The following is a 26335-nucleotide window of genomic DNA, read 5'->3' as shown; positions in this document are numbered from 1 at the left end:
TCAGGTCATGATCTCATGGTTCATGAGTTCCAACTCCATGTCTGGATCTCTGCTGACAGCTCAGAGCCTGGAGCCTGCTTTGGATTCTGTGTCTCCTTCTCTCTCTGCCTCACCCCTGCTCATACTCTGTCCCTGTCTCTCTGTCTCAAAAATAGATACACATTTTTTAAAAAAATTGTTTAAAGATTGAAATAATAATGTCTGAGGAAAAATGATATATATTCTCTATATGGAGTTTCTCTCTATTTTAATTCCACAAATCCCACAATTTCAAATTTCCACCATAATTAAAATGTATTATCCCATCACTGTTCCAATTGGAAGCTACATGTGGACACTCACCCGGAGAAAATTAGGAATGCTTTCAGCATATTGAAAACAATCCATTTTTCCCTGGGTCACAACTAAGGACAGACAAACTAATAAAAACAGCTAGTGAAAATGCAACAGCCTCTGCTGAGGGGGGTTAGGGGTGGGAATGAGCCTAAGAGTGATAAGTGGCAGCCAATCTGTAGCAAATAAACATCTCGAGATACCAGTATACTTCAAGAATTGAGAGAATATTCTAAGAGGAAATGCAATATATTAAGTGTTCTGTGTTAATTAATACTCAACTGTTAGGGCATATAATGGCAAATGGCACTATTGTGTGCCACTATATGCCCTAGCAGTTGAGTGGGGGTTAGCTAGGAAGCATCTGTTTTGCCAAGACTCCCAACTCAATTAAAATAAGCCTTAGGGGGCGCCTGGGTGGCGCAGTCGGTTAAGCGTCCGACTTCAGCCAGGTCACGATCTCGCGGTCCGTGAGTTCGAGCCCCACGTCAGGCTCTGGGCTGATGGCTCAGAGCCTGGAGCCTGTTTCCGATTCTGTGTCTCCCTCTCCCTCTGCCCCTCCCCCGTTCATGCTCTGTCTCTCTCTGTCCCAAAAATAAATAAAAAACGTTGAAAAAAAATTAAAAAAAAAAAAAAATAAGCCTTAGGCCACCCTAGCCATCCTCAGCAGTTCTTTTATAAGATATGTGGGGTAAGATAACAGAGGACTGTGGACCTACACTAAAAAGTACCCCCAACTACGCAGCAAAGGCAATCATAAGAGGAAAGTATATAGCAATCCAGGCCTTCCTAAAGAAGGAAGAAAGATCTCAGATACACAACCTGACCTTACACCTTGAGCTGGAAAAAGAACAGCAACTAAAATCCAAAACCAGCAGAAGACAGGAAATAATAAAGATCAGAGCAGAAAGCAATGCTATTGAAACCAAAAAAACAGTAGAACAGATCAACGAAACCAGAAGCTGGCTCTTTGAAAGAATTAACAAAAGTGATACACAATTGATACAAAATTGATCAATTGATACAATTGATACAAAATTGATCAAGAAGAAAAAGAAAAGAACCCAAATAAATAAAATCAATAATGAAAGAGGAGAGATCACAACCAACACAGCAGAAATAAAAACAGTAATAAGAGAATACTGTGAGCAATTATATGCCAATAAAATGGGCAATCTGGAAGAAATGGACAAATTCCTAGAAACATATACACTACCAAAACTGAAACAGGAAGAAATAGAAAATTTTAACAGACCAATAACCGTAAGGAAATCAAATTAGTAATCAAAAATACCCCAAAAAACAAGAGTCCAGGACCAGATGGCTTTCCAGGGTAATTCTACCAAACATTTAAGGAAGAGTGAACACCTATTCTCTTCAAACTGTTCCAAAAAACAGAAATGGAAGGAAAACTTCCTAACTCTTTCTGTGAAGCCAGCATTACCTTGATTCCAAAACCAGACAGAGACCCCACTAAAAAGGAGAACTGTAGACCAATTTCCCTGATGAACATGGATGCAAAAATACTCAACAAGATATTAGCCAACAGATCCAACAATACATTAAAAAAATTATTCACCATGACCAAGCAGGAATTATGCCTGGGATGCAGGGCTAGTTCAATATCCGCAAAACAATTAACATGATTCATCACATCAATAAAAGAAAGGACAAGAACCATATGACCCTCTCAATAGATGCAGAGAAAGCATTTGACAAAATACAGCATCCTTTCTTGGTAACAACCCTCAAGAAAGTAGGGATATAAGGAGCATACCTCGAGATCATAAAAGCCATATGTGAACGACCCAACAATAATATCATCCTCAATGGGGAAAAACTGAGAGCTTTCCCCCTAAGGTCAGGAACAAGACAGGGATGTCCACTCTCATCATTGTTATTCAGCCTAGTATTGGAAGTCTTAGCCTCTGCAATCAGAAAACACAAAGAAATAAAAGGCATGCTAATTGGCCAGGAGGAGGTCAAACTTGCACTCTTCGCAGATGACATGATACTCTATATGGAAAACCCTAAAGATTCCACAAAAAAACTGCTAGAATTGATTCATGAATTCAGCACAGTTGTAGGATATAAAATCAATGCACAGAAATTGGTTGCATTCCTATACACCAACAATGAAGTGACAGAAAGAGAAATCAAGGAATCGATCCCATTTACAGTTGCACAAAAAAAACATAAAATACCTAGGAATAAATCTAACCAAAGAGGTGAAAAATCTATATGCTGAAAACTATAGATAGCTTATGAAAGAAATTGAAGAAGACACAAAAAAATGGGAAAAGATTCCATGCTCTTGGATAGGAAGAACAAATATTGTTAAAATGTCAATACTACCCAAAGCAATCTACATATTCAATGCAATCCCTATCAAAGTTACACCAGCATTCTTCACAGAGCTAGAACAAATAATCCTAAAATTTGTATAGAATCAGAAAAGACCCCGAGTAGCCAAAGCAATCTTGAAAAAGAAAACCAAAGCAGGAGGCATCACAATGCCAGACTTCAAGCTATACTACAAAGCTGTAATCATCAAGACAGTATGGTACTGGCACAAGAACACTCAGATCAATGGAACAGAATAGAGAACCCAGAAATGGACCCACAGACATATGGCCAACTAATCTTTGACAAAGCAGGAAATACTATCCAATGGAATAAAGACAGTCTCTTCAGCAAGTGGTGCTGGGAAAACGGGACAGCAACATGCAGAAAAAATGAACCTGGACCACTTTCTTACACCATGCACAAAAATAAACTCAAAATGGATGAAAGACCTAAATGTAAGACAGGAAGGCATCAAAATCCTCGAGGAGAAAGCAGGCAAAAACCTCTTTGATCTTTACTGATCATGATTCACCATAGTGGAGAACCATCTATCCTGCTAATAGACATCAAAAGACAGCCAGACTGGATACTTATATCAAACAAACTAGATTTTAAACCAAAGACTGTAACAAGAGGTGAATAAGGCACTATATCATAATAAAGGGATCTATTCAATAAGATCTAACAACTGTAAATATTTATGCCCCCAACTTGAAACACCCACATATTTAAATCAATTAATAACAAACATAAAGAAATTCATTGATAACAATACAATAGTAATAGGGGACTGTCACTTGCAGCAATAGACATATCATATAAGTAGAAAATCAACATGGAAACAATAGCTTTGAAAGACACAGTTGACCAGATAGACTTAACAGATATATTAGAATATTTCATCCTAAAGCAGCACAATACACATTCTTTTCTAGTGCACATGAAACATTCTCCTGAATAGATTACACACTGGGTCACAAATCAAACAAATGTTGCTAAGGCCAATATCCAATAAATTATTGCCTATATTTTCTTCTAGGAGTTTTATGGTTTCTGGTCTCACATGTAGATCTTTAATCCATTTTGAGTTTATTTTTGTGCATGGTGTAGGAAGTGGTCCAGCTTCATTCCTTTGCATATTGATGTCCAGTTTTTCCAGCACCATTTATTAAAGAGACTTTTCCCCATTGCATAGTCTTGCCTTTTTTGTTATAGATTGACCATATAAGCACGGGTTTATTTCTAGGCTCTCTATTCTGTTCCATTGATCTCATGTCTATTTTTGTGCCAGTAACATACCATTTTGATTACTATAGTTTTGTAGTATATCTTGAAATCTGGGATTGTGATAATTCCAGCTTTGTTCTTCTTTCTCAAGATTGTTTTGGCTATCTGGGTTCTTGTGTGGTTCCATACAAAGTTTAAGATTATTTGTTCCAGTTCAGTAAAAACTACTCTTGGTATTTTGATAGGGATTGCATTATACCTTTAGATTGCTTTGAATAGTATGGACATTTTAACAAAACTAATTCTTCCAACCCATGAGCTCGGTATATCTTTCAATTTGTGTCATCTTCAAGTTCTTTAATCAGTGTTTTATAGTTTTCATAGTACAGGTCTTTAATCTCCTTGAGTAAATTTATTACGAGGTATTTTATTATTTTGGGTATAATTATAAATGGAATTGTTTCTTAATTTCTTTTTCTGCTACTTCATTATTAGTGTATAGAAACACAACAAATTTCTATATATTAATTTTGTATCCTGCATCTTTACTGAATTCATTTATTACTTGTAACAGTTTTTTTGGTGGAGTCTTTAGCTCTTCTATATACAATATGATGTCATCTGCAAATAGGGACAGTTTTACTTCTTCCTTCCTAATTCAAAGAACTTTTCTTATTTTTCTTTTCGAATTTCTATGGCTAGGACTTCCAGTACTATGTCGAATAAAAGTGGAAAGAGTGGACATCCTTGTCTTGTTAAAGCTCTCAGTTTTTCACTACTGAGTATAATGTTAGCTGTGAGTCTGTCATATACGACCTTTTTATGTTGAGGTATGTTCCCACTAAACCTACTTTTGTTGAGTTTTTACCATGAACAGATGTTGAATTTTGTCAATGCTTTTTCTGCATCTATTAAGATGATCATGTGATTTTTACTCTTCATTCTGTTAATGTGGTGTATCACATTAATTTGCAAATACTGAACTATCCTTGCATCCCTGGAATAAACCCCACCTGATCATGGTGAATGATCCTTTTAATGTATTGTTGAATGCAGCTTGTTAACATTTTGTCAAGGATTTTTGCATTTCTATTCATCAGGGATATTGGCCTGTGGTTCACTTTTTTTGTAGTGTTGTCTGGTTTTGGTATCAGGTTAATGCTGGCATTGTAGAATGTATTTGGAAGCTTTCCTTCCTCTTCTACTTTTTGGAATAGCTTGAGGAAAGTAGGTATTAATTCTTCATTAAATGTTTGGTAGAATTCACCTGTGAATCCATCTGGTCCTAAACTTTTGTTTGTTGGGAGTTTTTTGACTACCACTTCAATTTCATTACTCACAATTGATTCATATTTTCTATTTCTTCCTAATTCTGTTTTAAAAGATTGCATGTTTCCAGGAATTTGCCCATTTCTTCTAGGTTGTCCAATTTGTTGGCATACAATTTTTTTGTAGTAGTCTCTTATAATCTTTTGTATTTCTGTGATACTGGTTGTTATTTCTCTTCTCCTTTTTCATTTCTGATTTTACTTATTTGGGTCCTTTCTCTTTTTTTCTTCATGAGTCTGGCTAAAGGTTTATCAATTTAGTTGATCTTTTCAAAGAACCAGCTCTTGTTTTTATTGAATTTTTCTATTGTTCTTTTTTCATTTATTTCCACTCTCGTATTTACTACTTATTAGTTCATTCCTTCTACTAACTTTGGGCTTTATTTATTCTTCTTTTTCTAGTTCCTTGAGCTTTAAGTTTAGATTATTGAAGTGAGATTTTTGTTGTTTTTGAGGTAGACCTGCATTGCTATAAACTTCCCTCTTAGAAATGCTTTCATTGCATTTCAGAGATTTTTGACCATTGTGTTTTCATTTTCATTTGTCTCCATGTGTTTTTTGTTTCCTGTTTGATTTCTTCATTGACCTACTGGTTGTTTAGTAGCATGTTATTTAGCCTCCTTAGTTCTTTCTAGTTATTTCTTGTGATTGATTCTTTTTGTTTCATACCATGGCTGGAAATGATGCTTGATATGATCTCAATCTTCTTAAATTCATTAAGACTTGCTTTGTGACTTAACATGTGATTTATCTTGGAGAATATTCCATGTGCACTTGAAAAGAATGTTTTGTTTTGGGAGAGCATGTTCTGCATACATCGGTTAAGCCCATCTGGTTTAATGTATCATTCAAAGACATCATTTCCTTATTGATTGTCTGCCTAGATGATCTATCCATTGATGTAAGTAGGTGTTAAAATCCCCTATTATTGTCATATTAGTGTCAGCTTCTCCCTTTATGTCTGTTAATATTTGTTATATATTTGTTATATAATATAACAACTTAAGTATATAGCAGTCTATATTGTTAATGGCCACTTAAGTTCAAATACATTCTAAAAGAATTCCATTTTTACTCCCCCTTCCACATTTGTATTGTTATATTTTACACCTTTTTATTTTGTGAGTCCCCTTAACAAATTTTTAGATGTAATCAATTTTACTATTTTTGTGCTTTAACCTTCATATTAGCATTATAAGCAATTGCTCTACTACTTTTACTGTATGTTTGCTTTTACTCATGAAATTTTTCCTCTTATAAATGTTCTTGCTTCTAGTTATGGCCTTTTCTTTTCCACTTAAAGAAATCCCTTTATCATTAGTGGTGGCAAACTGCTTTAGCTTTTGTTATGATCTCACGGTCCTTGAGTTTAAGCCCTGCTACTTTAAAAATTCTCTTTATTTTTAATCTTTGACGTTTTAATTACTATATTTAGATCTCCTTGGGTCCATCTTGTTTGGAACTCTCTGTTCTTCCTGAACATGGATATCTGTTTCCTTCCCCAGGTTAGGAAAATTTTCAGCTATTATCTCTTGAAACAAGTTTTCTGCTCTTCTCTCTCTCTCTTCTCCTTCAGGGACCCTTATAATACAAGTGTTTGTTTGTTTGTTTGTTTGTTTGTTTGTTTGTTTGATGTTGCCCAAGGGATCCACTAACCTATCCTAATTTTTTTACCATTTTTCTTTTTTTAATTTTTTTAATGTTTATTTATTTTTGAAAGAAAGAGAGAGAGAGAGAGAGAGAGAGAGAGAGAGTGGGGAAGTCAGAGAAAGAGAGAGACACACAGAATCCAAAGAAGGTCCAAGCTCTGAGCTGTCAGCACAGAGCCCAGTGCAGAGCTTAAACTCAGGACTGCGAGATCATGACCTGAGCCAAAGTCGGACGCTTAACCAACTGAGCCACCCAGGTGCCCATACCTTTTTTCTTTTTGCTATTCAATTTGGGTGTTTTTCACACCCTGTCTTCCAGATAGCTTCCAGATTGATCCATTCTTCTGCATCCTCTATTCTTGACTCCCTCTAGTATATATTTCATATCAGTTATTGTATCCTTCAACTCTGATTGATTCTTTTTTATATTTTCTATCTCTTTGTTGAAGTTCTAACTGAGTTTATCCATTCTTCTCTCCAGTCCAATGAGCATCTTTATGACCATTACTCTTTATTAAGTAGACTTATGAGATGTTTATTAGATAGATGGGTTATCCTTGTTTCATTTAGTTCCTTTTCCAAGGTTTTGTCTTGTTCTTTTGTTTGGAGCATATTTTTCTGTCTCATTTTGCTTGACTTTCTGTGCTTGTTTCTATGAATTAGGTGGAACAGCTACTCCTCCTAAACTTGAAGGAATGGTCTTATCTGGCCATCCCCTATGTAGACTATGTGTGCCTGGTGACTTTGGCTAACTGGCTTGAGTTGTGGCTGCATGGGCTGGGAATATCAGAGCACTCCATGATAGGGCTTCCCTGGTGGGATGGCCAGAATTGAAGCATACATGGGTTGACACACAGAAGGCACCCACCCTGGCAAGACAGCTAAAGCTGAAATGGGTACAAGTCAGTGTGCCCCAGGTTGCTCCACACAGGTGCACCCTGGCAGGGAAGCTAGAGCCAAGGCAAATGGGCAAGGAGGTATTGGGATATTCCATGCAGAGACACCCTGGTGAGTCAGAGCCAAATTGGTATGGGCCTGGAGTGTTCCAGGGTATTTTGCTCTTGTGTTACCTTGACATGTTGACTAGAGCTATAATGAGAGCTCACCAGGGGTATCTCAGTGTGTGCTGCACTGAGGCCACTTTGGTGGGATGGCTTGTGCTGGTGTGGGCTAGGGACTTGGGGCTCATTGAGGCAGTGAGCCAACTCGTGTGCCCAGACTATGCTCTCATCCACACTGTCAAGGTGGAAGGGAATCATAAACCATCATGCTCACCACCTCCTCCAAGGTTTGGCAGGAAAGGTTCTAATGGTAGAAACTTTATATTCATTCTATCTTCTCTCTTAAACTGTGGCTTTTTTCTGTGCTCCAAGGATGACTAATCTTCTCACAGCCCCTCAGTACTATCCCTCTGTATTGCAGTTTGCAGAATTGGGTGTAGAGGTTCCCTTTGTTACTCTCTCTCTCTCTCTCTCTCTCTCTCTCTCTCTCTCTCTGTGTGTGTGTCTCTTGCCATTCTCTATATGGCCTCTCTATCTTTCGTTGTGAGAAGTTGTTCAGTCAGCCCTCAGTTCTTCTTCAGACAGTGGAGGAGATAAGTTCAGGGTCTTTCTACATTGCCATCTGGGACACTCTCCTATCTGGCATCTTTTAAATACACCATAGTTGAAATTTAAATGCAAAATTGTCTACGTATCACATACTGCCAAATACGCCTTAAGCAGACAAGAACTATGCTATTTATAATCTATGGGACACCATGAAAAACCTCATTTTCCTAAGTACAAAGTGGAGAAGGTAGGATGAAAGAGAATATTTCACTTAATCTATAAGCTTTAAAATATTAAAAAGAAAGCACTCCAAACCAAGAATTTGTGAGCAAGTTGATCATTTTTTTTATTCTTTTAGGGGATACAAAAGCAAAATATTTAAGGAACATGGAATTTTGCCCTACTGTGAATATTAGATATTTTGCAGGAACAAACCATTTTCCCAGAGTAGAAGATATTTCAAAGGCTGTAACTAAATGTCTAAGAGGAGTAGGGAAGAAGAAACACTTTATAAAGGAAAAGAGATGTGGTGAAGAAAGAAAAGTGGGGAGAAAGCAGATTAAACTGTCTGTTTCATAATTTAGCCCATAATTTTGGTTTGATGTAGCAGCTATAAGAATTCATCATGCAGACATCCTATTAGTGAAATTGATCCACAGCGCCAGCTGCTATTCTATGAAATCCTTCTGAGTCCTTGCCCCAAGTCTGTACTCCCACAGGCAGCTATCTCCCATTGACCATGTGCAGCAGGGCTACTCAGGCAGATGAGTTCCTGGATCCTGGGAGATAATAAGACTCCTTTATTGTCCCACTTGGGCTCAAGGCCTTGATGAACCTTCCTCAGACTGCACAGCAATCTAGGATGCTTCTGCTGACCTTTCTTCTCTCTTTCACCTAAAGTCAGTTTTGCCTCATATTTTTTTAATAGTTATTCTTTTTTATTATTATTTTTATTCTTTATTTATTTTTGAGAGAGAGACAACAAGACAGAGTGTGAGTGGGGGAGGGGGCAGAGAGAGAGGGAGGCACAGAATCTGAAGTGGGATCCAAGCTCTGAGCTGTCAGCACAGAGCCCGACACGACGCTCTAACTCAAAAGCGCAAGATCATGACCTGAGCCAAAGGTAGACGCTTAATCGACGGAGCCACCCAGGAGCCCCAGGTTTGCCTCATAATTAATGAGTCTCTCAGCCTCTAAGGACACCTTCTTTTATTTCTTTTCATAGCCAACTCCCCTAACAAAATTTTTGAATATTAAATTCCATCTTGCTTTCTGTCAGAAAAAAGTGCGCAGTCACCTGGAAGCCTGAAAGGATTTCTGTGTTTCCTATAAGTTCTATTTTACCTCATATATACATCCTCCAGAGGTTCTCTCCATTTTTCTCCAGAAAAACTTCGTGGGCTTTTAAAAATTTCTCTTGGTGAATTTTCCCACTTTGTGAACTACTCACACCTACTTGGAAGACCATTTTTGAGAACACTTTGAAAAAAAAAAATTTTAACCAGAATGTGGCAGTTTTTCCAGAGAGATAGTTTATACTCATCAAATAAATACTCATCAAATGTTGGAAGCCAGGTCTTGGTTTGGAGTTCCTTATTTTTAATATTTTAAAGCTTATAAATCAAGTGAAACACTCTCTTTCATCCTAGCTTCCACACTTCACACTTAGGAAAATGAGGTTTTTCATGGTGTTCTGAGGTTATAAATAGCATAGTTCTTGTCTATTTAAAGCATATTTGGCAGTATAAGATATCTAGACAATTTGGCATTTAAATTCCAACTATGGTGCATTTAAAATATGCAGGATGACATAAGCCATAAGCTGGACTTCTAAACCTTGGCTTTTTTATGACTGATATTTAAAATAATGTATCAAGAGGTTAATATCCCATTGAAATTGTCTGTGTGTCTCTTTTACACACAATTGGTTTGACTGTTATGACTGTCAAAATAAATTAGAAAAGAATTGAGCCAATGGTGCCTTTAGACACAGTTTTAAGTATCTCTACGATAGATGAAAAATGAAAAGGTTAAACTAGAAAACTTCTAAGGTTTCTTCCAGCTTTAATAACATAGGATTCTATAATTCTATGGTTTAATGCAGTCAGATATGTTTAGAGTTCTCCCTCTCTGACCATAAGTTCCTTTTACATTATGTTCCTTTACATAAGTTTAGAGAATTTCCTTCTCTAAACATTTTCAGTGACCATGACAATTCCAAATCTAATATGTGGGCATTGCTGGGCCTCTTCTGTAACTAGCATCGATCAGATGATCAAGAACCATAGCATTGTCTCTGAGAAGGTACAGATCTCTCTTTCCTCATTATCCTTTCTGTTACTGCTTTGGGGGAATAATGATGGGGAAATTATTCTAAAAACTTCCAACTTTAGCATTTTAGCATACTCTAAAATCAATCCAACACAACCTTACCCAAAGATCATACTTTATACAACCAAAAGTTACTTCAGAAAATGTCTTCTGAAGTGTCTAAACCATTCAACAGGGCCAATTAGCCATGCTTAGCCATCAAAATCCCTCAAAGCCACAAATGCACAACTAAATTCAAACCTCAATCTGAATGATGAGAGAGTAAAGAACCATGGTTTGAGTAGGAGAAGCCAGCTCCCTCCCTTTCCAATAAAAAATAAATGAAACCAATTCAATATTTGCTATTACTCAAAAAAAACTATGAATAATATCATTAACTTTCTTGTTGCATTTTATATTTTAGTATCACTTAAATTATACATATTTTATATGCATAAGTATATGCACACATGTGTATGTATATATAAGCTTTGACGTACCTACTCTATAAATGTTGTTATTCCTACCCTATATTTCTCTTAGGTCCTTAAGTCCCATAACCAAAAAATAAATAAAACTTTAAGAAATTGTCTTGCCATGAGATTTTTAGAAACCTAAACCTCACATTTGAAATGGGATTTCTGAAATATCTGTAAATGCAGAAAAGAGATTCTTTTCTTCTTTTCAAAGTCCTCAAATTCTCTTCAAAGTTACTGTTTTTTCAACTCTACACACATAGTTGTTTTATAAAAATTAAATTAAAACAAACCACTGCTAACTATCTTCTCAATAAAAAATGCAACTTAAAATTTTATTTGATAGTTAGATGTTAATAGCCCAAATGTTCTATACTCTGTAACATTTTTCATGTCAGATTGACTAGCAATGTTAACAGCATCTTATTCTTGGTCCCACAAGCAGTACAGCTGTTCCTTATCTTAATCATATGAGTGTCCAAACTCATCAAGCAAAGGTTTTTATTTGTTTATAAATGTCGTCACCTGTGGACAGTTAGCTTAGTTAATTAGAGCACAGCACTAATGAATCCAAGATTAAGAATCCCTTCTTTTATGATCATTAGCAAGATATCTTCTCTTAGTACTGAGACTTAAGACTCCATCTAAAATTACAGCCACAGTCTCAAACTTATGCAGTGGGGCAAAATAAAGAATAGGTAAACACCTTAACATTTTGAGTATTGCCTTCATTTAAATAAATATTTTAATTTTAACTATGAACTATTTCATGCATTTGGAATAGTACAGATAATAATACAGTGGACGCTTGAAACTTGTGGGAGTTAAAAGTGCCAACCCTCATACAGTCAAAAACCCATATATGACTTTTTTTTTTTAATATGGAACACTTCAAGAATTTGTGTGTCACCCTTGTGCAGGGGCCGTGCTAATCTTCTCTGCATCGTTCTCATTTTAGTATGTGTGCTGCCGAAGCAAGCACTCCATGTGTATCTTTTGATTCCCCAAAAACTTAATGATTTTAGCCTAATCCTGACCAGAAACCTCAGCAATAGCTGACTAACACATATTTTGCATGTTATATGTCTTATACACCGTATTCTTACAATAAAGTAAGCTAAAGAAAACGAAATGTTATTAGGAAAACCATAAGGAAGAGAAAATACACTTACATTCTGTACTGTGTTTATTGAAATAGTCCGCATAAAGGTGGGCCTGCACAGTTCAAAACTACATTGTTCAAGTCTCAACCATATAACAAAATATGAAGCACCCTTCCCTCAATTTAACAAATGTTGATATTTGGCAATATCTGCCTCAAATATTTATAAAATAAAATGTAGCAGATACAAATAAATAAAGATATGAATAAAGTGTTAGAGATACCATCCCTTACCTCCGTAAGAGAATCACAGAATGCTGACATGAACTCTTCCAGTACATTTTTAAAATTGTTAATATTCTAATACATTCTTCTTAATTTATCCATTTCCTTATTCTTGCACAATTATGATCCTTTCAATTTTTGTTAGTACAACAAGGCTGCAATGATAATTTTGAGAATGCCTTTTCATTTGAGAGTTCAACCACAATATATAACTTAAAAGTAGAAATGTAATCTTGTAGTGTGTATACATTCTCAAGTCCATAGACATTGATTATTAAATTACTTTCCAAAGTACATTCACCAGACACAGACACCACAGTACATTGAGCTCCATAGAGACAGTGACAGGGCAAGTGAGAACCAGACAGGCACTGGGTGACTTAGTGCCTGGCTGAGGAAAATAATTAAACATGGGCAGAGGAGATCCTAAGAAGCCAAGATACAAAATGTCATCATATGCGTTCTGTATGCAAACTTGATGAGAGGAACACGAGAAGAAGCACCCAGATGCTTCAGCCAACTTCTCAGTTTTCTAAGTGCTCAAAGAGATGGAAGACCATGTTCCAAAGAGAAAGGAAAATTTGAAGACGTGGCAAAAGCAAATAGGGCCCATTATGGAAGAGAAATGAAAACTCATGTCCCCCCTAAAGAGGAAACAAAAAAGAAGATCAAGGATCCCGATGCTCCCAAGGGGATTCCTTCAACCTTTTTCTTGTTTTGTTTTGAGTACCACCCAAAACTCAAAGGACAGCATCCTGACCTATCTGTTGGCAATATTGCAAAGAGACTGGGAGAGATATGGAGTAACTCTCCTGCAGATGACAAGTGGCTTTATGAAAAGAAGGCTGCTAAGCTGAAGGAAAAACATGAAAAGGATATTGTTGTATATCAAACTAAAAAGGAAAGCCTGATGTGGCAAAAAAGGAAGTCGTCAAGGCTGGGAAAAGCAAGAAAAAAATAGAAGAGGAGGAAGACAAGGAGGATGAAGAGTATGAAGAGGAGGAGGAGGATGAAGAAGATGAATATGAAGATTATGATGAATAAATTGGTTCTATTAGTTTTTTTTCCTTGTCTATAAAGCATCTAACCCTCCCCCATATGCAACTCACTCCCCTTAAAGAAAAAAATTGAAATGTAAAAATAAAACAAAACAAAACAAAGCAGAGGCACCAATGTATCCTAATACCAGCAGTTTTTGAAAGTTCTTATGTTCTGATATTATTGCAAAACACATCATATGATCAGTTTTTAAGTTTTAGCAATCTACTTGTTAATGAAATGTTGCCCCATTTTGTTTTAAATTTCATTACCCATAACTATCAGTGAGGATTTACAACTGTTTATTTATCGGTCTTAAAATTTTCTTCTATTAATTGACTTTTCATATCTTTTGTCATTCTTTATTGAAATATTTCCCTTTTATTGCTTTTAAAGTTTTATTTAATACATATATTTATTAATACTTTATTGGTTGCTTGGATTACAAATATTTTCACCCAGTATAGGGTTTATCTTTTCATTTTATGGCCTTTTATGTACAGATCTTTTTTGTTTTAAATAGCTAAAGTTAATAATCTTTTTAAGCTTTGTGCTTCTCAAGTCTTGTGTAAGAGCTCTTTTCTTAACTTCCAACATCATAGTTGTTTTCATTACTTTTTTATATTTTTCAATTTGTCTTTATGTTATTAATCCATTTAGGATGAATTTTTGTGTATGGTGGGAGGTAGGCCTACAAATTTATTTCTCCTGTATGACTAGTCCATTGCCTCACCATCATCTTATCTTTCACCATTGACCAGAAAGCCACTACTCTCATAGGTTAATTTTTCATATACACACATGGCTGTTTCTAGGCTCCCTGTTCTGTTTACACGGATTTATTGTGTAACCTTCTGCTAATACAACACATTTTAATTAGTGTATCTTTATAACAACTCTTTTATTTTATTTTTTTTAATGTTTATTTATTTCTGAGAGACAGACACAGAGTATGAGTTGGGGAGGGGCAGAGAGAGAGAGAGAGAGAGAGAGAGAGAGAGAAACAGAATCCAAAACAGGCTCTAGGCTCTGAGCTGTCAGCACAGAGCCCGATGCAGGGCTCGAACCCATGAACCTGAGATCATGACCTGAGCCGAAGTTGGATGTTTAACCCATCTTGGGTTACGGAGCCAACCAGGTGCCCCTATAACAACTCTTAATAATGATAGAGTAAGTTCATTCTCTTTAATCTTCTTCAAGTGTTTTCCTTTAGTTATTCGTGGCCCCTTATTCATCCACATAAATTTTTGAAACAGCTTGACAGGTTCTGAAAAAACTTAAGATTTACATTGAACTAGCTTTGCTTTTATAAATTATTTTGGGGCGAATCAAAATTTTAAAATACTGAGACTTCCTGCCCAAAAACATGGCTTTATTCTCCATTTATTTAGGTCTTTGTATATATTCTTCAATAATGTTTTATAAATTTTTCTATAAAAGTCATATGTATATTATGTTAAATTTAATCTCGCATATTTGATAGTTCTGTGACTAAAAGATTGGATATTTTAAAATTACATTTCTAAATCTATTGTATCTGATGGTACTCAAGTGCCATTAATTTTAATGTACAGTTTTGTAAGCATTTTCCTTGATGAATTCTGATTACTTCTACTAGATTCCCTTAAATTTCATATGTATATAATTATATCATCTGTGACAATGGCAATTTGGTTTCTTATTCTTCTATTCGCCATACCTCTTATTTATTTTCCATGTCATATTGAGCTAGCTAGGACATCCAGTACAATGCTAAATCCAAGTGGTGACAGCAGGCATCTTAAATTATTTCTGACTTTAAGAGAATGCTTCTAATTAATTCACCATTAAATGTGAAGTTCACATTAAGTTTTATGTAGACATCTTTTTTTTATTCACAGTTTTTTTTTAAGATTTGTTAACTTAAGATGAGCATATTTTTCTCTGTCAATATGTTAACATGGTTAATTACAGATTTTATAAAGTTAAACCGTCTCTGTCATCCTAGAATAAACCCTACTGGTATTTATTAAATACCAGTCTGAGATTCACACCTCAGCCTTGGAGAAGGTGATTAGAGCCTGCTGGGTAGCAGGGATTTCTGGGATAACATGGGTTAGAGCTCTTTCATAGGAAGCTGTTCACTGAGATGCCAGTAACATTTGCTGGGATACCATAGGCCAAAGCTCGTCTAATGGAAGCTGCCTGCTGGAATATGGGCAGGTCAGAGATGGCATATAGAAAACTGCCCACTGCAGTGCCAGAGAAACTCACTGGAGGGTGACCTCCACTGGGTTTCCCACATACCGATAGCTGGGCCTTAGGAGGAAAAAAAAGACCCAAAAACTGGGAAGAAAAGCTTCATCCTCTACTATGCCTTGCAGGACCCTTCTAGCACACTCTATTAACAAACCTACCATTGCATCAGTTGGCAAAGGGTCCAGTTCAATTATCAAAAGCCAGGACAACAAGAGATAGATTTGGATCTGAGAATCAGTAAGTTCACAATTTGCTGTCTTAGTCAAGTTCATTAACTCCTAATTTAATATAAACCCCATAACAGTTCTATGCAATCAGTACTATCCCCATTGTACAGGACAGGACACTGAGGTTTACAGAGGTGAGGTAAATGTCTACAGCCATCCATCTAGAAAGTAGCCAAAATAAGACTGAACTCTGATAATTTGATTCCAGAACACTCTCTTAACCCACTCTACTCTCTGCCTCCAGATTCACCTGAGTAGCACCAGTTAGAAAACTGATAACAGCCATCCTGGCCTGGGCTGAAAAGGCAGCCATGAGAATGTTGGTGACAATGACTAGGAGAGACATTTCAGAATAAGATTTAACACTTCTGAGACCAACAAAATACAATAGTTATTCCAGGATACTCTCAGCCTCAAATGTTCAATCCTATGACCCATAAGGACATTTGCATTTTACAGATTAAGTTCAGAAAATAAGGCCCTTATAAATCTAAGGTATACATAAATGACCAAAAATAAATCCTGAGAGTAGCATAGAACAAACGCTAGTATTCATTTAATATGATTTTACATAAAATTTATAACCAATAATTATGTTTATATGGAGTAATTACACAAATACAGGCACACACATATACACCCTCCAGCATGATATTCTTAGGTCTGAGTTTGTTTTTACATATACCATAAATATTCTTAAGTTAATTGAAAACAGAACTTCATATAAATGTGGATTCCTGTTCAAATTGTTCTTTGCTTAGCTTTTCTCAACCTCTTTTGGCTTTTAGTGTCAAAAGATCAATATATAGTAATAAAAGCATTTGAGAGGATGTCTAATTGGAGTTTGTTTATACTTTAGACATCCTCTCAATCACTTCTATTATTGTATATTGATCTTTTGGCAGTAAAAGAAAGAACTCAAGACATCACCTCTCCCAAGGTATCCACATCCTAATCCCCAGAATTTGTGAATATATTATATTACATGGCAAGGGAGAATTAAGGTTCCAGATGGGATTAAGATTGCCAATCAACTACCGTGAGATGGGGAGATTATTCTGGATTATTCAGGTGAGCTCAGTGTAATTACAAGGGTTCTTATAAGTAAAAGAGAGATGCAGGAGAGCCAGAGAGTGCTACAATGTGAGAAAGACAAATTCTCCCCCGGAACCTCTAAACAGAAACACAGCCTGGCATACACCTTGATTTTAGCCTGAGACTCACTTTAAATTTCTGACTTGCTCCTCTGTAAATAATAAATTTGCATTATTGTAGCTACTAACTTTGTAGTCATTTGTCATAGCAACCATAGGAAACTAACACATCCTGCCCCATCTTCTGAACCAGAGGATATTTTGAATTTAAGATCCCCAAATCCCTGTTCGAATAATAATCATAGGAATGTATTAATCAATCTTACTTATTTGGCCACACATCTACAGCTTGTTCACATTCTAAGGCCTCGTCTTTGAAATTTGTCTTGTCTGTGTACAAACTATTCCCCACATCTAAACCCTGCAGCTTCACATTCAGAACTGCTATTTTAAGATAGTAATTTTTCATTCACTCATTCAGTTAGTCAGTCAACAAGCATTTATACCTCTAGCTGGACCTCAGACACCAGTATATAACTCATTCCCAACAGATGTTTCAACTTAATATTTCCAAAACCAAATTCCTGATTTTCCTACCCAATCTACAACTTCCAGCCTTCACTTCAGTTGATGCAAAGTCCATTCTTCTACTTGCGCAGGCCAACATGCTTGGAGTCATCCCTGACTCTTTCCTCCCTTCCCATTTCCCATCCAATCCATCAGCATATAGTGCCTGATGTATATTCAAAATGTGGACACTACTCAACCACCTTCATGATCACCACCCATTCAAGCTGCTATTTTCGCCTACCTTAAAACCTTTCACTGGTCTTCGGCTTTAACCCCTTCAGTCTATTTCCAATGCAACAGCTGGATCAATCACACTTAAAACATAATTCTAGGGGCACCTGGGTGGTGCAGTCGGTTAAGCGTCCGACTTCAGCCAGGTCACGATCTCACGGTCCGGGAGTTCGAGCCCCATGTCAGGCTCTGGGCTGATGGCCCGGAGCCTGGAGCCTGTTTCCGATTCTGTGTCTCCCTCTCTCTCTGCCCCTCCCCCGTTCATGCTCTGTCTCTCTCTGTCCCAAAAATAAATAAACGTTTAAAAAAAAAAAAAACATAATTCTAATCCCTTCATTCCTCTGCTCAACAAGTCCCATATTTTCCCATCTCACTTGGAGTATCAAAAAGCCCTGCTCCTTACTCTGCTGTCCACTATCATTTCTATGATGCTTTGCAGTACTCACTCAACTCTAGGAACACCAGTCTCCTCCTTGTTCCTGGAACAAGTCAAACACACTCCTGCCTCAGGGACATCGTTTGCTGCTCCCTCTACATGACTCATTTCCTCAATGAGGCCTTTCTTGTCCACTTTATATAAAAAGTCAATCCATCACACCCAAGCCTTGTCCTCCTGCTACTTGATATGTAACTTAACCTGTTTGATTTTTCTCCATAGTATTCATCACTATCTGATAGATTATATATTTGCTTGTTGGTTTGTTGTCCATTTCTTCTCAACCCCACTAAAATGTGAGCTCCATGGAAGTTGAAACTATTTTTTGTTCACTATTTTACCTTCAATACCTAGAATTGTACCTGCCATATAATAGGCATATACACAAATATTTTTTAAGTAAATGAATCAATCAATCAATCAGTATTGAGCTTCTGTTATGTAAATAACTGTTCCAGGCCCTAGGGATACAAAGACAAATGAAACACAATATTTGATATTGGAGAATTCGTAGTCTAGAGCAACACTGTTCAATAAAACTTTCTGTGATGATGGGAATATTCTCTATCTGCATTGTTCAATATGACAGCCACTAGAAAATGTAGCTACTGAGCACTTGAAATGTGACTACTGTGACTGAGGAAATAAATTTTTATTTTATTTTATTTTATTTTACTTTAATTACTTTTAAATTTAAATTCAAAAGGCTATATGTGGCTAGTAGCTACAACACAGGCTTAAAAGAGATAGATACTTAACTTCTAATACTGGTGTGACAGTAGAGATATGCAATAAAATGCTTTGGGAATCCAGAGAAGAGAGACACCAATGCTGCCTGACTTTAGTTCCTCCCAATAGACCTTCCAAGAGCACTCCATGCTTTTCCCTCACATTATTTTGTATTGCTGTAATTACTGTTTACTTATAATTATTTACTTGATGTCAACCTTCCTTACTAAGGTATGAGAGCTGGAGCTGTGACCATCCTTAGCTACTGACAGAATTCTTTGCACATAGTAGGGAAACAATAAATACTGGTTTGACTGACAAGCAAGATAGTTATAGGACTCTTCTCAAGGAGGTTACATTTGTGATGGATTTTAAAGGAAAGGTAGGAGTTTTCTAGGCCAGAGCCAAGATAAGGTAGAAGGAATGGTAGTCAGGGAAAACAATATGTGCAAAGGCCAGTAAGCATGGGAGCACGTTTATTAGTGGTACAGGGAGTTCAGTATAGTTATAATGCATTTATAAAGACAGATGTACTTGCTTCTTACTGCTTGAAAGTGCAAGTTAATAATTTTGTGAGTAAGAAAATCCAAAATCCAGTATGAAATTAAGAGTTGGACAATTTTTTAGTGAATTGTTATGAAGTAGACTTAGACTTTTTTCAAATCTTTAGCCCATATCAGCCCTGTTATAAGTGTAGACTAAAATTTCCCTAACTTTTTCCTGATCTAGACTATTATATATTTCAGTTTATGGGGATCTTAGAGATTATTTAACTGAAGGCTTCTTTGGTCAAATGAGGAAATTAAGACTCAGAACACACAGTTAATTAATGCAGAAGTGGGACCATAATCCAGATGTTTTAGCGTGCAGTCTAGAGTCATTACCAACACACAGCAATTACACAACCACATTTCATCTGCTTACTCTGACACAAAGCAAGATACTGGTCCCACAATATGTCCATTAATAACCTCTGATCACCTTTTAAAACATACAAGGAGAAGACTCGGTCATAAATTCTCTATGTATGAGAAGAACCATTAAGGCTGCCCAATACAAACAAACAACAATTTTAAGCCTCAAGAAATAGTAACAAACTTCAAAAGAGTTATTTTAGTAGTACAGTGTGGAATGATTTACTATTTCCACAAGCACAACAGGGTGAAAGTTCCATGCGGTATATCAAAATGTCAATTTCACTACAAATCTGGCTTCCCATCCTGATTCAACCACTCTCTGGCTGGGTTACCTAGAGCAACTTGTTCAACCTCTCTAAACCCCCCATTTCTTAATTTATAAAATGTGAGTATTTGATCTCCAAGGTCTTTTTGGATTTTATGGTTTTCTTGTGATTTTGCTGAGTTGGAAAGAGAGAAAAAGCCACAGAACAAATTCCCACTTGGACAGAGGTTTATTTATGCTGCTTGTCTGCAGTCAAACTGACAATCTTAACAATATTTGATACCATTGATATTTCTCTGCCCATCTATAAATCCATCAGACTATACATAAATCACATGACCCAAAACTGGAACCAGTATTATATCCTTTTCTGTATTCTGCATTTAATGTGCAATCCAGAAATACTGTTGACTCTGTTGTCCCAGCATCTTACCCACTTGGTACTAGCACTCCAAGACTCAAGATTCATCCTGAGAGTTTTCAGGGAGTCTTCCTTTGCAAGCTACCACCAATTTTTTACATTAAAAATATACTGACTTCCCCAGGTATAGGTGGGATAGAGGCTATACTTTGTCCATGTTTGTATTTTTTGAGAGAGAGAGAGAGAGAGAGAGAGAGAGAGAGAGAGTGTGTGTGTGTGTGTGTGTGTGTGTGTGTGGTGGGAGTGGGCGATGGGCAGAAAGAGGGAGAGAGAGAGAGGGAGAGAGAATTCCAAGCAGGGTCCACGTTGTCAGCACAAAGCCCGATGCAGAGCTATAGTTCATGAATGGTGAGATCATGACCTGCCCCAAAATCAAGAGCTGGATGCTTTACTGACTGAGCCAACCACATGCCCCTATCCATCTTTGTGTTATCTTCCTTTAAAATCACTGAAGGTCCTGGAAAACAACAAGGCTTAATTTATAACAAACAAGAAAAAATAGAAATAGTTTATTGCTATTGTCTTACTACATGATATGCATGTATGTGGGCCCCCGAATAGAATCACAATGGTTTACCTTTCCACCATTGAAATAGAAAATTTATGTATTTTTCTTTCCATTTCCATCTTTCATGCACAAACACAGGTAAAAATTTTTCCTTTGAAAAATTTTTAACATACATGATGCTGATCCCTACTTTCTTGAGCTGTCTTAGATACATACCTAAGCATTCACAATACGTCTCTTAGAATATGAGAATAATCTCCCACAAGCACAATTAAGAACAGATGGTTAAAAACTTTAAGGTAGTATTTGCATAAAAAGATCATCTTGATTTCACACTGTAGAGTTCATCTTGATTTCACACTGTAGAGTTCTATATTACTTTTAATTGTTTTCCCTGAAAAAAAGTACTCCCTTCCTTAACCAAAAGATAACAAGAAAATTTGGCTTATTTTTTTTTAACTGAAAAGGAAACAATTCACAGAAAGGCACTATGCTGAAGAAAATAATACATAAAGGAATATGTTACACTGTGAATAAAGGTGTCACATCAGCTCAAATGTATGAGAAACTTACACTAAATCTAATAGACTTTAGCCACCTCATTTTTCCAGAACCCAGAACAAACCTGAAGTAATTCAAAAGCCCCTGCACCAGTATCATGTACATATTCAAAAAACAAACAAATGAACAAAACAAAAACAAAAACAAAAATTACCCCAATGCAAAGTTCATTGACTTATTGTTTTCTATAAATTATGGTAAATCAAGTTTGCTAGTTTGGTTATCTTACATTCCCACTGCACTTTTGCCCAGTTCTGATTTACAGATGGAAAACTGGATAACAGATTAGCAGCTTGTGAACAAGGTGATGGAAACAGTTAGGGAGAAACTATTAAAAGCAGACATAAACACTGAAGGAAGAGTTCATCGTCAACTAGAAAAGCTCAACAATCTGGTCATTACAAAAGTGATTAATAAAAAGAAAAGTAAAAAAAGAAAAATGCCACTTCAGAAGAGACAGCCCTAGATGGTCTGTTTTGTTCCACACAGAAATCTGCACCCAGACCACAGTTGATTAGACTACAGCTGATCATGTAATATAAAGGCAGCCAAAAGTCAGCTGAACAGTGAGCTTGAAGACAACATGGTAAGAAAAAACTTTGCCAGAAACAAAGAAAGGTCCAATAAGATTCTTAAAACAAACAAAATTCCAATCAGATTCCATTTTTAATAATTTGATTTGAATAAATGGGAGAAAAATTAGGCTATTAGCCATAGGAAATGAAGCTTGAAAATGCTCTAAGATCCATGAACAACTAAAAGCAAATTGGAGTCATAAAAAAAATCAAAGATATAAGGAAGCACAAACCAAGAGTGAGCAAAATCTGTGATGTTGACAAAATGGATAAATGTGTGAAGCAACGATTTATTAGATAAGAAGAAATGAGACATAGATTAAACAAGAGGAGATATATGGAGATTCTACTATCCGAATCCCCCGAACTACCTTAGATCTATTTCTAATCTTGAGCTGTTTCTCCTATTCTTGGATTTCTGTGCGACTCTATCTCTTTTATTTATGCTTCAAAAAGTCCCTAATCAAAGCTAACCTGGAAATGCCTTTATTCCTTGAAAACCAAAATGCCTAACATGTCCTTTGTCCACAAACTCTGGGAGCAGTATCATTTTCTCACTCATTTGTTAAAAGTTCTTTACATATCAACTCTATACATCTATAATATATGTTTATCATTTGACTTTTAACATAATAGTAGGCAGCATCCAGTTATTGAGCAGTTACTATGTTCCATGCACTGTAAAACCCACTTTACAGGAATTATTTCACTGAGTCTTCAAAGTAACCATATAATGAAAAAAGTTTGACACTGAGAGTTTAACAAATTGGCCTAAAGTCATTTAGCTAATAAAAGAAAGATGAGTGTAAATAAAATCCAGATAAGTGTCACCATTCCTATTATTATTATTATCACTATTATTAATTTTGGTGAAATACACATAACATAACATTTACCATCTTAAAACCATTTTTAAGTGTACAATTTTGGTGACCTTAAGTACATTCACACTGTTGTACAACCATCAGCACATCCATCTCCAGGAGACTTTCACCTTACAAAACTGAAATTCTGTGCCCATTAAACAATAACTCCCAATTCCCCTCATCCTCATCCAGCCCCTGGCAACTACCATTCTAATTTCTGTCACCATGAATTTGGATATCTCATAATATATAGAGTATTGTGCTTTTGTGATTGGCTTATTTCACCCACATACATGCCCTCAATGTCCATCCATATTGTAGCATGTGTCAGAACTTCCTTCTATTTTAAGGTAACTAATATTCCAAAGTATACACCACACTTTGTTTATTCATCTGTCAATGGATACTTGGGTTCCATCACCCCCTTGGATATTGTGAATAATGCTGCTATGTATACAAATATCTTTTCAAGTCCTTGTTTACAATTCTTTTGACTATATGCCAGAAGTAAAATTGCTGGATCACATGGTAATTCTATTTTTATTTATTTTTTAAGTTTATTTTCTTTATTTTTGACAGAGAGAGAGCACAAGAGGGGCAGAGAGAATCCCAAGCAGCCTCCATACTGTCAGTGCAGGGCCTGATATGGGGCTTGTACCCAGGATACATAAGATCATGACTTAAGCTTAAATCAAGAGTTAGATGCCTAAATCATTGAGCCACCCAGGCACCCTGGTAATTCGATACTGAATTTTGGGAGAACTGCTGTGCTGTTTTTCATAGCAGCAGCAACATTTTACACTTCCACCAATAGTGGACAAAGTTTCCAGTTTCTCCACATCCTCACCAACATTTGTTATTTTCTGTTCTTTTTGTTATAAGAGCCATCCATTTTTCTTTTAATTTATGTGTTTGGAGTGTGTTTAAAATTCAGAAGTTTTAGGGGCACCTGGATAGCTCAGTCGGTTAACTGTCTGACTTCAGCTCAGGCCATAATCTCACGATTTGTGGGTTTGAGCTCCACGTTGGGCTGTCTGCTGACAGTACAGAGCCTGCTGGGGATTCTCTCTCTCTCTCTCTCTCTCTCTGCCCCTCCCAGCTTGTGCTCTCACAAAAATAAATAAACATTTAAAAAAATTAATCAGTTTAAAATTTTTCCTGTAGATAAATTATCAATCTTTAAGGTTTTAATATCTTCAAAATTTTTCACCATCCCAAAATTATATACACATTAATTTCTACTACATTTTTTAGGACTTCTTTAATCTATCTAGGATCAATCATATGAAGGAGAAGCTAAACAGTAATTCTTTGGTCTCAATAATTAGATAATTGTCCCAATGTCATTTTTAATAATCTATTATTACTCAGTTGGTTTGAAACTCTGTATTTATTATATGTTGAATGATTATATAAAGAAATAAATTTCTAAAGTACATACTGTTTCTATACTATAAAAATAATGTTGATTACTGTAGCTTTATAATGCAGTAAAGTACCTGGTAGGACCAGTCTCTCTTCACTACTCTTGTTTATCAAAAAATATTTTAGGCTTTTCTCGAGGAGCCTGGGTGGCTCAGTCCATTGAGCTCCCGACTTCACCTCAGATCATGATCTCGCAGTCTGTGAGTTCAAGCCCCACATCAGCCTCTGTGCTGACAGCTCAGAGCCTGGAGCCTCCTTCAGATTCTGTGTCTCCTTTCTCTGCCCCCACCCCTACATTCTCTGTCTGTCTATCTCTCTCTCTCTCAAAAACAAATAAACATTAAAAAAATTTTTTTGATTTGTTTAGGGGGGAGCCAAGATAGGGGAACAGCATGGAACTTTTTTGTGTGTCTTGCGTCCATGAAATATAGCCAGACCAACACTAAACCACCCTGCACACCTAGAAAACTGATTTGAGGATTAACAAACAATCTGCACAACCTGAACCACAGAATTCAGCAGGTACGTGGCGTGGAGAGGTGAACTTGGGGAGCAAGAAGCTGCAGCGGGTAGGGAGCCACTTTTGCAGGTGAGGAGAGGACGGAGACTGAGGGTGGTGGGGAGAATATGGCAAAAGCACCCCTCCCCAAAAGCAGCTGCAGAGAAAGTGGAAAATTAGAAACAGCTGCAGGGACTAAACTAAAAAGGGAGAAAGGAGAAAGGAGATAGTTTAAATTCCATTAAGACTGTAAATGGAGGGGGGGCGCCTGGGTGGCTCAGTCATTTAAGCATCCAACTTCAGCTCAGGTCATGATCTCACGGTTCGTGAGTTCAAGCCCCACATCAGGCTCTGTGATGACAGCCCAGAGCCTGGAGCCTGTTTCAGAGTCTGTGCCTCCCTCTCTCTCTCTGACTCTCCCCGTTCATGCTCTGTCTCTATCTCAAATTAAATAAACGTTAAAAAAAATTTAATAAAAAGACTGTAAACGGGGAGCACAGAGTCTGCAACTCCACAGCTTGATACCTGGCAGTGCTCTGGTGGGAAGGGTGAATCCCTGGGAACAGAGTGGGGTCCGGGAGGTTCTCAGGCCACACAGGGAAAAACGGTTCCACTGCTGGAAGGACATTTGGTAGAGGCTGTGAGGCCACCAGGGCCCAGCAGACCACAGAGAACAGCCACATTCACTGGTGCTGAAACAACGTTGTTAAGGGTGAAGCCTAGTGCCAGATGTGTGTTGTGATTTTCCATAATCCCTGAAACCCTTCTGCTACACTATCTCGCGATCTTTTTGGGGGGCGGGCTGGCTCCTGGCCACAGTCTCGAAGCACCGACAGCAGCAGGGTCCATCAAGCGTTCCTGGGTGCAGCCAACATTCGGCCATTGCTCATTAAGCCATTGCTCAGTGAGATCCTCCCACAGAGGGGCTGAATGGGTCAAAGCTGCAGTTCTTCAGAAGTAAGGGCCAGGGAAAACAGCCGCATCTGAGACAAAACTCAGGAGAGAGGTACTGCCTGGGGCTTGGTCACAGACAGTGAAGAAGCGGGGAGTGGACAAAAGCTGAAGACAAAGGACGGTTGTGGGATTGCTGATCGGGGAGAACAGAGTTCTGATACAAGAGACTGGGTAG

At 36.9% G+C, this 26335-nt stretch overlaps 1 long non-coding RNA gene, 1 other non-coding gene and 1 pseudogene across 2 annotated transcripts in view; 1 reads left to right on the top strand and 2 right to left on the bottom strand.

The window, feature by feature from the left end:
* Positions 1–26335, bottom strand: part of LOC121029790 (uncharacterized) — a 588420-nt gene that overhangs the window by 467337 nt on the left and 94748 nt on the right. The gene's annotated exons all lie outside the window — the stretch shown is intronic.
* LOC121030171 (U6 spliceosomal RNA) lies at positions 12095–12201 on the bottom strand. Its single transcript, XR_005790100.1, has one exon. It is a non-coding gene; the product is annotated as a U6 spliceosomal RNA (small nuclear RNA).
* On the top strand, positions 12863–13650 carry LOC121029789 (high mobility group protein B1-like; annotated as a pseudogene).

This window comes from Herpailurus yagouaroundi, unplaced genomic scaffold (genome assembly GCF_014898765.1).
Source record: "Herpailurus yagouaroundi ecotype Mexico unplaced genomic scaffold, PumYag 139, whole genome shotgun sequence".
In the NCBI taxonomy this organism is placed as follows: Eukaryota; Metazoa; Chordata; class Mammalia; order Carnivora; family Felidae; genus Herpailurus; species Herpailurus yagouaroundi.
This window is presented reverse-complemented; position numbering and strand designations above follow the sequence as displayed.